Here is a 12,764-nt window from a genome sequence, read left to right as displayed (position 1 = left end):
AGTGAGCTGGCACTCCCTCAGCCCTCAGCCCTCAGTCTCTCTCATCCCTTTGTCTCAAGTGCTCCCTTCAGATGCCTCCCCCTCTGATATAGGAGGGAGGAATTTCGACCACAGTCACACCAGCTACTAAGGAAAAATCAGTGTCAGTCTCAGTTGTTTACATATCTCAGTGGTGCTGTTGCATCCTTAAGCACATGTTAGCCAGGGGGTAGCCAGGGTAGTGCCCATCCACTCCCACCAGCCCCAATGGACAGGGATGATGGGAGTTACACATTGGCTATACCTATGCCTATATTTATACCTGCATAAATAAATGTATTTAAATCCAGGGAAAGCTGAAAGTGACTGTGTATGGGAGTGGGGACTGCTTGACTCACTTCAGCCGGAGGCAGACAGGGGGGCAGCTCATGTGTCATACTTTCTTCCTAGGTAGGAAGGAAAGTGTACACCTGTCATGTATGTGAAAAGCACACTGGCACCCATTTACTACAATTAAACAAGTTTGGAGTCTGCAGTGTGGAAGTGGCTTCCAGAATGTTAATTGTGGCAAAAGAAACAGTTCCTTAATTTCATTTTTCACACAGGATGGTGCATGTGGCTCTTTCTCCTCCTCATCCTGTGTAAATCTGCTTTATCGTGTGTGAAGCAAAGCTGATGCTTCTTTATGTAAAATACTTCTAACCTGCTTTCCCAGTACTCATGGGACCTGGCAGCAAAACAATTCATATAACCCATACCAAATGCAAGTTAAATTCCAGAAGGACACAAGCAACACAGTGCCTTTTGCCTTCTGCATTGTCAAGTGTTCCATTGTTCATAATAGTCAAAAAGGGAATCTTGTAGTCCTCTGGAAACTTGCACATTTACTATGGAACAAGGCTTGCTTTTTTGAACTAGAGTCTGTGTCATCAGCTGGGTAGCAATTTTCAGTTAGTAGGTATATAAAAGGGGAAAGATAGCTTTAATCTGGTTCCAGACTTGTTTTTTGTATTTCATTTCCATCTGCCCTCACTGTCTAATGTTTTCTTACTCCCAGGTATGAGGAACCAGTGGCCCCCAGCCTTTGTTGGACTCCCAACTCCCATCAGCCCCAGACCCTACAATAGATGGTCAGGTTGATGGGAGATGCGATTCAGCAACACCTAGAAGGCCATAGGTTCCCTATCCTTATGCCATAATAATTTTGTCTGTCTTTGAAGCTGCTGGAGACTCATACATTATTTCAGCAAGAAACTCAAAACAGGGCAATTCCTCTGGAATTAATAAACCAGAGAGCCTATTGACCCCTTTGTAAGGTCTTCATAAACACTTTGCTGGGCACTACCCTGGCTACCCCCTGGCTAACATGTGTTTAACAAGTGCGGGAGGTCACACCACAGTTCTGGGGCACCTGCAGAGAAGGCCCAAGCCTTTTACAGTAGCTGCTTAAACTTCCTGGAATGAGAGTAATTGGAATAAAGCTCTGGAAGGTAAAGTACCCCTGGACGGTTAAGTCCAGTCAAAGGCGACTATGGGTTTGTGGCACTCATCTCGCTTTCAGGCCAAGGGAGCCAGTGTTTGTCCACAGACAGCTTTCCGGGTCATGTGGCCAGCATGACTAAACCGCTTCTGGCTCAATGGGACACTGTGGTGAGTGCCAGAGCGCACAGAAACGCCATTTACCTTCTCGCTGCAGCGGTACCTATTTATCTACTTGCACTGGTGTGCTTTCAAACTGCTAGGTTGGCAGAAGCTGGGACAAAGCAACGGGAGCTCACTCCATCACGCAGATTCGAACCGCTGACCTTCCAATTGGCAAGGGGCTCAGTGGTTTAGACCGCAGAGCCACCTGCGTCCCTCTGGAAGGTGAAATGGGACACACGGCTATAAAGAGGCTTCAGCACCTCCATTGCCAGTCAAAGCAAGCCCTGTTCTTCCAAGCTGTCGGCAATTTTGCTACTGTCGGAACAGGAACGGAAACATTAAAGCCAGTTGTTGTGTCCCTCTATACTTTTTTTAAAAAACTTGTTGTACAATAGCTGTTGTTGCCCTCCTAATTCCTGCTAAAGCGCTGTGTGCGTGAGGCGTCTGTCCTTCCCAATTAGCAGCCCCTGCTGAGAGGGCAGGGCCTGGCATGTTCCTGAGCAGAGCTAGACATACCACAGGGCAAAGAACAGCTGCACTGGGCCCCTGCCAGTGCTGCCACTTTTGCTCTCCTGCCCGGGCCAGTTGCTACAGTGCCAGGTGTTATGAGTGGGCAAACCACTAAGTTAGATGCTCCTTGCTGCCCTCAGCACCAACTTGGCTCCCAATATTCATTTTCTGGCAGCTCTGAAGCAGAGAGAAGGAGGACGAGCTCTCAGGATGAGTCTTTGCCACTGGAATTAAATCAGATAGAACTAACACTCTCTCTGGGTGACTGTGTTCTCTCAAGGACTACCATAGAGGAGAACAAATGCAAGAGGGTCTCCTCTGCCTACTTGATGTCTGCCAAATGTTTTCGACTACAACTCCCATCAGCCTCAGCTAAAACATTCAATGCAATTCCCTTTCAGTTGCCCCCATTCACGATATTTCAGATAGCCTGTCTCCTTGATTTATTTTCTCCGATATCCTAGCCAGATCACCCACCCAATTCAAATTCCCCTGAATGAATTACCCAGCTAGAAAAAGACTGGAGGACTATGACCCACGGTCCACACTTAGCAATGCTCCCTGAATCCGGAAGGTGGGGGTAAAGGCTGTTGCATTTCTGCTTGTGGTAAAAGAGCCTTTCCAGGAAAAAAGCTGGCAACCCTACTTTTGGTTAGTTAGTGTGACTGACTATAGCTGCGATTCCAGGCACTGGTAGTATTACAGAGGGTACAACATGTTCGGGCATCAAGGGATGCTGGCGGCAACACTTTGCCCCTGCTATGTTCAGTCCCTGGCCAATGCCACCAACTTCAGAAAGCCACTCCCTCTTATTCTGCAGGCATCCAATAAGCATATGGATCTGGCTTTCCCTGGAGTCACATGACCTGGTCCACAAGAGCTCTTGTTTTTGCAGTTGTGAAATCACTCCCACCCCCAAACCACAAAGCAGAGTCCTCATGCCTTTAAGTCCTGTGTGGCAGGCGCAAACCCATCAGGTGTAGTGCTTTGTATAATTGGGGCCGAGAGACTGAGCATGTGCCATTGCCAGGGTCATAAAGAGGGGGCTTTTCTGGGCCTGCTATTCTGCTTTCATATAGCCACATGAATAAGGACAAGGAAGCTCAAAAGGGCTTTCAGTGTCATGTGTGAATAAACCTTAAAATGTGCTTGATATAATACTTTGTCTTAGCTTTTGTGTTTTAGTATAATAGTAATTAATAATAATAATATTAATAATTTTATTTATATCCCACCCTCCCCAGCTGAAGCCGAGCTCAGAGAGGCTAACAACAATCAAAGTAACACAATTTACATAAAATCCCAATCAATTAATTGAAATGCATTCTAAAATCAACTCATTCTAAAATCAATTCAAAATCAAATTAATGGCAACCATTGGGCTAGAGTTCTGTGAGGGTTACCGAAGGAGGGGGTCAGACTGTGCCTTGGCCAAAGGTCTGGTGGAACAGCTCTGTCTTGCAGGCCCTGCGGAAAGATGTTAAATCTCGCAGGGCCCTAGTCTCTTGTGACAGAGCGTTCCACCAGATCGGGGCCATGGCCGAAAAAGCCCTGGCTCTGGTTGAGGCCAGCCTAACCTCCCTGTGGCCCAGGACCTCCAAGATGTTTTTATTTGAATATCGTAAGGTCCTCCGTGGGACATACCAGGGGAGGTGGTCCCGTAGGTATGAGGGTTCTAGGCCGCATAGGGCTTTAAAGGTTAAAACCAGCACCTTAAACCTGATCCTGTACTCCACCGGGAGCCAGTGCAGTTGGTATAGCACCGGGTGAATGTGATCCCGTGGCGAGGACCCCATAAGGAGTCTCGCCACGGCATTCTGCACCCGCTGGAGTTTCTGGGTCAGTCTCAAGGGCAGCCCCACGTAGAGTGAGTTACAATAATCAAGTATGGGACTGAAAAGCCCCCCCTTCCCCCCTACCCTGCTGACTCCTTTGAAACTGATTCCGACTAAACATCAGGAAGAGCATTCTGACAGTAAGAGCTGTTCGACAGTGGAGCAGACTCTCTTGGCCTTTCCTTCCTTGGAGGTTTTTAAGCAGAGGCTGGATGGCCATCTGCCGTGGATGCTGCTTTAGCTGAGATTCCTGCATTGCAGGGGGTTGGACTAGATGACCCCTGGAATGTCTCCCAACACTACAACTATTCTATGATCAATAGCTGACCTCAGAACAAGGCAGTTTCCTATGTTCATTCTGTGACTGGCCATTGCTCTCAAGAATTTCCCATTGCTTGTTGCCTGACCATTTAACTGGAGGTGCCAGGATTGAATCTGAAGCCATCTATACACAAATCATGTGCTCTACCATTGAGCCATGTGCTAATCCCATGCGTAATCAGTTGAGGGGCCTTTTTGTTAGCAGTGTGTACTGTTATACAGTACAGTCATACCTCATGTTACGTTTGCTTCAGGTTGAGCATTTTCTGGTTGTGTCCCACGGTGACCCGGAAGTACCGGAAAGGGTTACTTCCGGGTTTCACCGCTCAAAATGATGTCACGCGCATGCGCAGAAGCAGCAAATCTCGACCTGCGCATGCGCAGATGCGGGTTGCGTTCTGCTCATGTTGCAAATGGGGCTCCGGAACGGATCCGTTCACAACTAGAGGTACCACTGTATATGTATTCATCAGTATAATTATTTAGGTGGTACACAATACAAATTAAAAATGCATTTAAAAATGCATCAAACCAGTTATACAATCCAAAACACAAATAAGACTAGACCAGCAAATCAAACAATGCAAAAGTTAAAAGCCAACCAGCCACCATTCATAGCAGAGAAACTCATAATGTCAGAGGTTGCTAATTTTTCTTTCTTTCGTAGCATGCTCCTGTGTCTTTAATACCAACCCAGAATGCAGGTGTTATTGTGGAGAATCTTTTCCCCATCTCTTTACATCCAGGCCAAAAAAGGTATCACATGCTCAATTTTGGCATGTCATAAGGCTCTTAAAAGTGCAGGATCAGAACCAGTAAAACTGCTTGAAGCCTTATTTCTGAACCATAAGTATTAGCAGTTTTTGCCACATTGGTTCCAGAAAACAACAGATATCAGCTTACCTTTTTTGTATCTCAGTCTAAGTAGATGACTCTAATCATTTCCGTATAAATGTCAGATTATGACTCCCAGAATATAAAATGTATCAAGTAAACATTTAAGAGATGCTGAATTGCCTAACTTGACTGGCAGGGCACATATTCCAGGAAATCCTTATCCTTCCCTATTGAATTGCTTGGTTACCAGAAAGCAAGCCTGACATACTTAAAATCTAAAGCATAGCCAGTGATAGCTGCGGTTTCAAATGTTCCTACTGCCCTCTAGTGGTGCACATCCAGAAAGACACCCAATGACCGTCGATTTGCTAAGCCAGATTTGCTTCCTGGTTCACCCAAGGGCAATGGTTGCATAAATTGAGTGATCCTCGGGAGAGAACGATAACAGAACTCAAGTACTCTTTGAAGCACCAGACTCAAGGCATTCCCTCTCTTCTAATTTCACCCCACTATAAAAGAAGTAAAAGTAAGATGCCATTCTGGTATATCCTGTGGCAAAACTCAGACTAGACATTAATGAACATGACTTAACTTAGCGCCATCAATTTCAGTGTACAGTGGTACCTCGGGTTAAGTACTTAATTCGTTCCGGAGGTCTGTTCTTAACCTGAAACTGTTCTTAACCTGAAGCACCACTTTAGCTAATGGGGCCTCCTGCTGCTGCTGCGCTGCCAGAGTACGATTTCTGTTCTTATCCTGAAGCAAAGTTCTTAACCTGAAGCACTATTTCTGGGTTAGCCCGGAGTCTGTAACCTGAAGCGTCTGTAACCTGAAGCGTATGTAACCCTAGGTACCACTGTATTTACTCGGAGTAAAACTTAGTTGAATGCCATCCAATGGACCTTTACTCCAGTAACGAACTAGTGGAGAATTGCTTCTCCTTCTCAACTTAGTATACCCATAACAGGACAAATTCTTCTTGCTTTAGACCGAAGGAATGAGAAAACAAGATTCCAAGCTTTGATGATTTAGGAGGATAATTTACAGCAGTGGCAGGGAATCTGTGGTCCTCAGGATGTTGTTGAACTCCCAAGTCCCATCATGGCAAACAGAGAGGATGGGACTTTCAGTCCAACAAGATCTTTAGTGCCACAGGCTCCTCATCCTTGATCTATGTAATATATGATGATCTGCAGCTGATTATAAATATTTTGACCTTGGATAGAATGGAAATTGCGGCAAGGTGGAAAATCAGCAATGTTGCAAATGTGATAGGGTTATGGTGGAATATAGCTGATATAATGAACCTGACACTCATCCAGGAGAGTTATATCCATTTTAACATTTATTATTATTATTATTATTATTATTATTATTATTATCATCATTATCATTATCATTATCATTATCATTATTAATAATAATATACCGCCCTTTACCTGGAGGTTTCAGGGTGGTATTAGTGTTTTCTTAATGTACTTGTTTTTTAAAAAGGGAGACAAGCACAAAGGTGAAGACAGCAAGTGAACCATTGTAGAGAATCAGCAACCTACGAGGGTAGCAAGAACTAGAGGAAACTCTGCCGAAAGATTAAAAGAGCCCAGCTATGTTGAGGAAACTGAAGTGAAGCATTTTAAGCACTGTGTGAACCACTGGAAACAAATGAGGGAATCTGTTTACAGGCCAGCAGCAACTCTTTTAGAAAGAAGTCAGATGATCACGTGAAAGATAAAGGAATATATGCAAACACGAAATTTTGCAGATGGACGATCTTTCCCCTGAGGTCAGCATATCACCTGCTTTTGAATAATGCTGACTTTCACTAGGCACAAAACGGTACCCATTCCAAGATCTAACCTTGATTTCAGGAAAAGGGTTTGTGAGGCTGACTTGAGCACCAACCACCCAACAGAAATACAGATGTGACAATCTCATTGATTTAATATTGACTGCATTTCTAGCCCACCTTTTCCTCCAAAGGAGCTCAGGGCTGTGTACATGGTTCTCCCCCTCCTTAGCCTAAGAGGCAGTGGCTGGCCCAAGGTCATCCACTGAGCTTCATGGCCATGCGGGGATTCAAACCCTGGTCTCCCAAGTCCTTGTCTGACAGCTGCTTCTTCCAGTTTAAGAGACATTGCTGCAGCATACTGGGGCAACATGGCCCTGATCATTTAGGCCGAGGGATAGCTCAGCTGGTAGAGCATGAGACTCTTAATCTCAGAGTTATGGGTTCGAGTGAAAGCTTCCTACATTGCAGTGGGTTGGGATATATGACCGTGGTGTGAGAAAATATGCTGGGAAAACTGCATTATCTGGAAAAACTGGAATGCACAGGTTTGAAGTGATCCTAAACTGTTCTGCCGACTGCATGGATCAGTAGTTCTCTTCCGCCATCTACTGGCCGCTTTGAAATATTGTGTGACGTTTCCACAGAGCAGCTAGGGAGGTGTTTGCTAGCCTGATATTTTCCTTTGATTTGCTTATAGACAAAAGGCCGTTTACTTTGGCTTGATACTGGTGACAGGAACACACCCACAGTACCCCAGAACACACAGGTAAAGATCAGTTTTGCTCTATTTGCTTATTTTGCAGGGCTGCATTGCCGAGACAGCCCATAACAAGAGGATACGCTTGGCATGATAAACATCTCAGGTTAAGTGCTTGGTGTCTCCAGTCAAAGTATCTCAGGTATTCAGGCTGATAAAGGCCTATTTCTGAGACCCTAGGGAGTTACTGCCTGTCAGTCAGAACAGACAACAGTGGACCAATGACCAGGTGTAGCTTAATGCAGCTTCAGATGGCGAGTTTCTTGCTGTTAGTTCTGAAATGAACATGACTGCTGAAGCTGTGTTTCTTCTTGGTGTGTTACTGGATTGGCTAACTTTACAGGAGGGGAATCAAACTCCAATGGCTACAGGATGGGGGCAGGCATGTTACCCAGAGATGATCAGGAGAGATTAATGGCCAGCAAGCACAGTATCTGAATGGGATCCCTCTCCCTAGTGCTAAAGAATGATGCAAACCAGGTGTCTGTGTGGAAAAGTCTGCAGTTCTAGCATGAGACTGAAAAAGGCATGCAGAGAACAGAGCTGGGCCCTGCAAGAATCTTAAGGCAAAAAACTTGGGGGCATCCAGCAGAGTCTTTAATACTGTGCCTCAGTAATGTTGTATCCTTCATTGGCACCTGGGCACAGGGGTGGCAAAAGTCCTGTAAAGGTAAAGGGACCCCTAACCATTAGGTCCAGTCACGGACGACTCTGGGGTTGTGGTGCTCATCTCGCTTTATTGGCCGAGGGAGCCGGCATGCAGCTTCTGGGTCATGTGGCCAGCATGACTAAGCCGCTTCTGGCAAACCAGAGCAGCGCAGGGAAACGCCATTTACCTTCCCGCCAGAGCAGTACCTATTTATCTACTTGCACTTTGATGTGCTTTCGAACTGCTAGGTTGGCAGGAGCAGGGACCAAGCAACGGGAGCTCACCCCGTCACGGGGATTTGAACCACCAACCTTCTGATCAGCAAGCCCTAGGCTCAGTGGTTTACACCACAGCGCCACCCACCTGGGACCTCCGCAAACCTTGCCTCCATCACCTTGCTCCATCCTCATCCCAATGAAAAGCAGCTCTACAGCTGCTGCTGAGAGGACCCCACTACCTCTGCCACACAGGCCCCTCACAAGCCAGCGCTGCTCTGGAGTTCCTTGGAAGCTTCTCAGGAGGTTGTCAACAAGGCAAAGGAATGGCAAATGAGCTTCCCTAGATAGTAGTTTGCTCACTGCCACAGAAGAGTCTCCTGTGATATCTTCATGGGTATGTTAGGTGTGCTCTTTGCTATTCGCTCGCTCGGTTAATGTGAAGCCACTGCAAAATTCCCCATGCGCCTGGTGCCCTGAATGAACTGTGTTTTCTATAATATGCTCCAGCATCGTTCGCAACGTGCTGGGGGAGCTCAGCGGCAGATGAGTCAATGTAGGAAAGAGTCGCCTGAAAGGCAGAAGCTGTGAAAAGCTGCTGGGCTTGGAGACTAATGACGGGAAGCTTCGTACCACTTTAACCAAGGTACAGGTTCTGACCATGAAACTCGGGGGCGAACCAAACATGGTGCAGATTATGTGCAGGTAATCCACAGGCATGGTTTTTGTTATTTAAATAAAAAGCTGCTGTAGGCACCCTCCCACCCTAAGAAGAACCAGAGATGGTTGTAACATGAGGAAGGGGCTAACCTTGTCCTCATCGTCATATTCCAGGCAAAAATTCCCTCCCTGAAGTTGGCTCCACAATGAAGGAATCCCTCATAAGAATTTAAGAAGAGCCTGCTGGATCTGGCCCATCTAGTCCAGCATCCTGTTCTTACAGTGGCAAGCGAGATGCCTAGAAAAACTCCTTTCCTGTCAGGAGAAGGGGTCCAGAAGTTTCCTCAGGACCACAGCAGGGGGAGGGTGTTAAAAAAAACCCTTCCTGTGCCCTGCAATCACAGTTCTGCATGGACAGTCCTGTGGCAGCTGTTTAAATATATATTTAAAAAAAACCAAAACAAGGGATGGGAGACAAATTCATTTTCACACTTCCTGAAACAATATGTGTACTGAACACAAACGTCCTTCGGAATTCAAGCTTCTCTGCATTTGTGATGCAGTCTAACCCCCCAAAATGCATGAAGAAACGTGTATGTGAGGGGAAAGTGTACATAAAAACTCATACGAGTGAAAACGACATACAAAAGCGCACTATATTAGGGAGAAATGCTTGCAAAAATGTGTATATTACACAAAAGTGTATTTTAAAAAATGTGTACATAAAGAGAAATGTGAACTCAAACACCAGGCAGTTTTTGTGAGAACTTGAAAAAACACAACCCGAATGTGGAAATGTTGCAAACTGATTTTAAGTTTGGGGAAAGGAAAACCTGAGATTTAAAAGGAGCATGTATAGAAATGCAAGAAGGAAGCCAACACTTGTGGGGAGAAGGTGAGGGAGGTCAAAGCTGAGAATGAGCTCAGGCTTGCAAAAGAGATTAAAAATAAGAAAAATGGTGGGGTGTGCTTTTTTTTGCTATGTTCAAAGCAACAGGAAGAACAAGCAAATAGTAAGTCTGCTGTGTGGAAAGTGTGGGGAAATGCTATTAGGTGACAGCGACAAGGTGGAACTGCTCAGCATCTACTTTGCCCAAAAGGAAAACAGTCTCCAGCCTGGTGATAATAGAAAAAATGATGAAAGAATTCAAATTCAAATCTCCATGGCCTGATGAGTTGCACCCGAGGGTACGAAGGGAGCTTGCAGATGTAATCTCTGAGCCTCTGACTATAATCTTTGAGAATTCTTGGCAAATAGCTGAGCTCCCTGCAGATTGGAGTCGGGCAAATGCTGTCCCCTTCGAAAAGGAGAAAAAGAGGACTCAGGCCACTCCTGACTGGTCCATTTGACAATGATACCAGGAAACCTTGTAGAACAGATTATTAAAGAGTCCGTCTGTGAGCACTTAGGAATGGATGCTGCAATCATTCAAGACCAAGTCATACCAGACTAATGATTTCTTTTTCTGATAGGGTTGCAAGCTTAGTGAATCAGGGGGTTGCTGTGGATGTAATGTATCTTGATTTCAGTATGGCTTTCAACAAAGTTCCCCATGATATTCTCGTGGAGAATCTGGTAAAATGTGGTCTAGATTATATTACCGTTTGGTAAATTTGTAGCTGGTTGACTGACCAAACTCAAAGAGCTTTGTGGCTGAGTGGGGATTTTAACCCTAGCCTCTCAGGTCCTAGTCCAATGCTCTAACTGCTGTGCCACACTGGCTGCTTACAGGTGTGGGTAGATGAGGTGTTTAATGCAGGAGAGCATTCAAAGTTGCTATTCCCCATCTGAAGTGATATAGTTATGGCACTGTTTGGCCAAAACAAACAAGATGAATTTTAACAGGGAGAAATGTAAAGTATTGCACTTGGGCAAAAAGAATGAGAGGCACAAATACAAGATGGGTGACACCCGGCTTGAGAGCAGTACATGTGAAAAGGATCTAGGAATCTTGGTGGACCACAAACTTGACATGAGCCAACAGTGTGACGCGGCAGCTAAAAAAGCCAATGCAATTCTGGGCTGCATCAATAGGAGTATAGCATCTAGATCAAGGGAAGTAATAGTGCCACTGTATTCTGCTCTGGTCAGACCTCACCTGGAGTACTGTGTCCAGTTCTGGGCACCACAGTTCAAGAAGGACACTGACAAACTGGAACATGTCCAGAGGAGGGCAACCAAAATGGTCAAAGGCCTGGAAACGATGCCTTATGAGGAACGGCTAAGGGAGCTGGGCATGTTTAGCTTGGAGAAGAGGAGGTTAAGGGGTGATATGATAGCCATGTTCAAATATATAAAAGGATGTCACATAGAGGAGGGAGAAAGGTTGTTTTCTGCTGCTCCAGAGAAGCGGACACGGAGCAATGGTTCCAAACTACAAGAAAGAAGATTCCACCTAAACATTAGGAAGAACTTCCTGACAGTAAGAGCTGTTCGACAGTGGAATTTGCTGCCAAGGAGTGTGGTGGAGTCTCCTTCTTTGGAGGTCTTTAAGCGGAGGCTTGACAACCATATGTCAGGAGTGCTCTGATGGTGTTTCCTGCTTGGCAGGGGGTTGGACTCGATGGCCCTTGTGGTCTCTTCCAACTCTATGATTCTATGATTCTATGATTCTAAACCACTGAGCTTCTTGGGCTTGCCGATCAGATGGTCAGCAGTTCGAATCCCCGTGATGGGGTGAGCTCCCTTTGCTCTGTCCCAGCTCTTGCCAACCTAGCAGTTCAAAAGCACGCCAGTGTAAGTAGATAATTAGGTACTGCTGCAGCAGGAAGGTAAACAGCGTTTCCATGCGCTCTGATTTCCATAACGGTGTCCCATTGTGCCAGAAGCAGTTTAGTCATGCTGGCCACATGACCCGGAAAGCTTTCTGTGGACAAACGCCGGCTCCCTCGGCCTGAAAGCCAGATGAGCGCCACAACCCCATAGTAGCCTTTGACTGGACTTAACCTTCCAGGGGTCCATTACCTTTTTACCTATTCATGAGGAGAGACTATAGCTCCTCATTCCAACCTCACTGTATTACAGGCCTCAGTCCTTATCTTTTCAGCAGGGAAGGAATATACAGTACAGTGGTACCTCTGGTTAAGAACTTAATTTGTTCCGGAGGTCCGTTCTTAACCTGAAACTGTTCTTAACCTGAGGTACCACTTTAGCTAATGGGGCCTCCCGCTGCCGCCGCGCTGCCGCCACACGACTTCTGTTCTCATCCTTAAGTAAAGTTCTTAACCCGAGTTACTTCCAGGTTAGTGGAGTCTGTAACGTGAAGCGTTTGTAACCTGAAGCATTTGTAACCTGAGGTATCACTGTATTTATACCTTGGCTGCTCTGATGGCGGCTCTCAGCTATCCAGGAAGTCATCTTGTGAATGTCTCAGAAACAGGGGTCAAACCCAGCCAGGACAGCCTTTTGTAGAGAAACAGTTGGGCATGAATGAGGAAAGTAGTAACCTTTAGCTATCAGAGGTTTCACTGTGGCTTGTTGTCTCAGATGAAGCTTTGGGAACAAACTCTTTTGCCAGTAACACTCACCTTGTGCTGATGTTATCACTTTTCCACAGAATGAACTTGT

This window comes from Podarcis raffonei, chromosome 1 (genome assembly GCF_027172205.1).
Source record: "Podarcis raffonei isolate rPodRaf1 chromosome 1, rPodRaf1.pri, whole genome shotgun sequence".
Classification (NCBI taxonomy): Eukaryota; Metazoa; Chordata; class Lepidosauria; order Squamata; family Lacertidae; genus Podarcis; species Podarcis raffonei.
The sequence above is the reverse complement of the archived record's forward strand: the minus strand, read 5'-3'. Positions refer to the sequence as shown.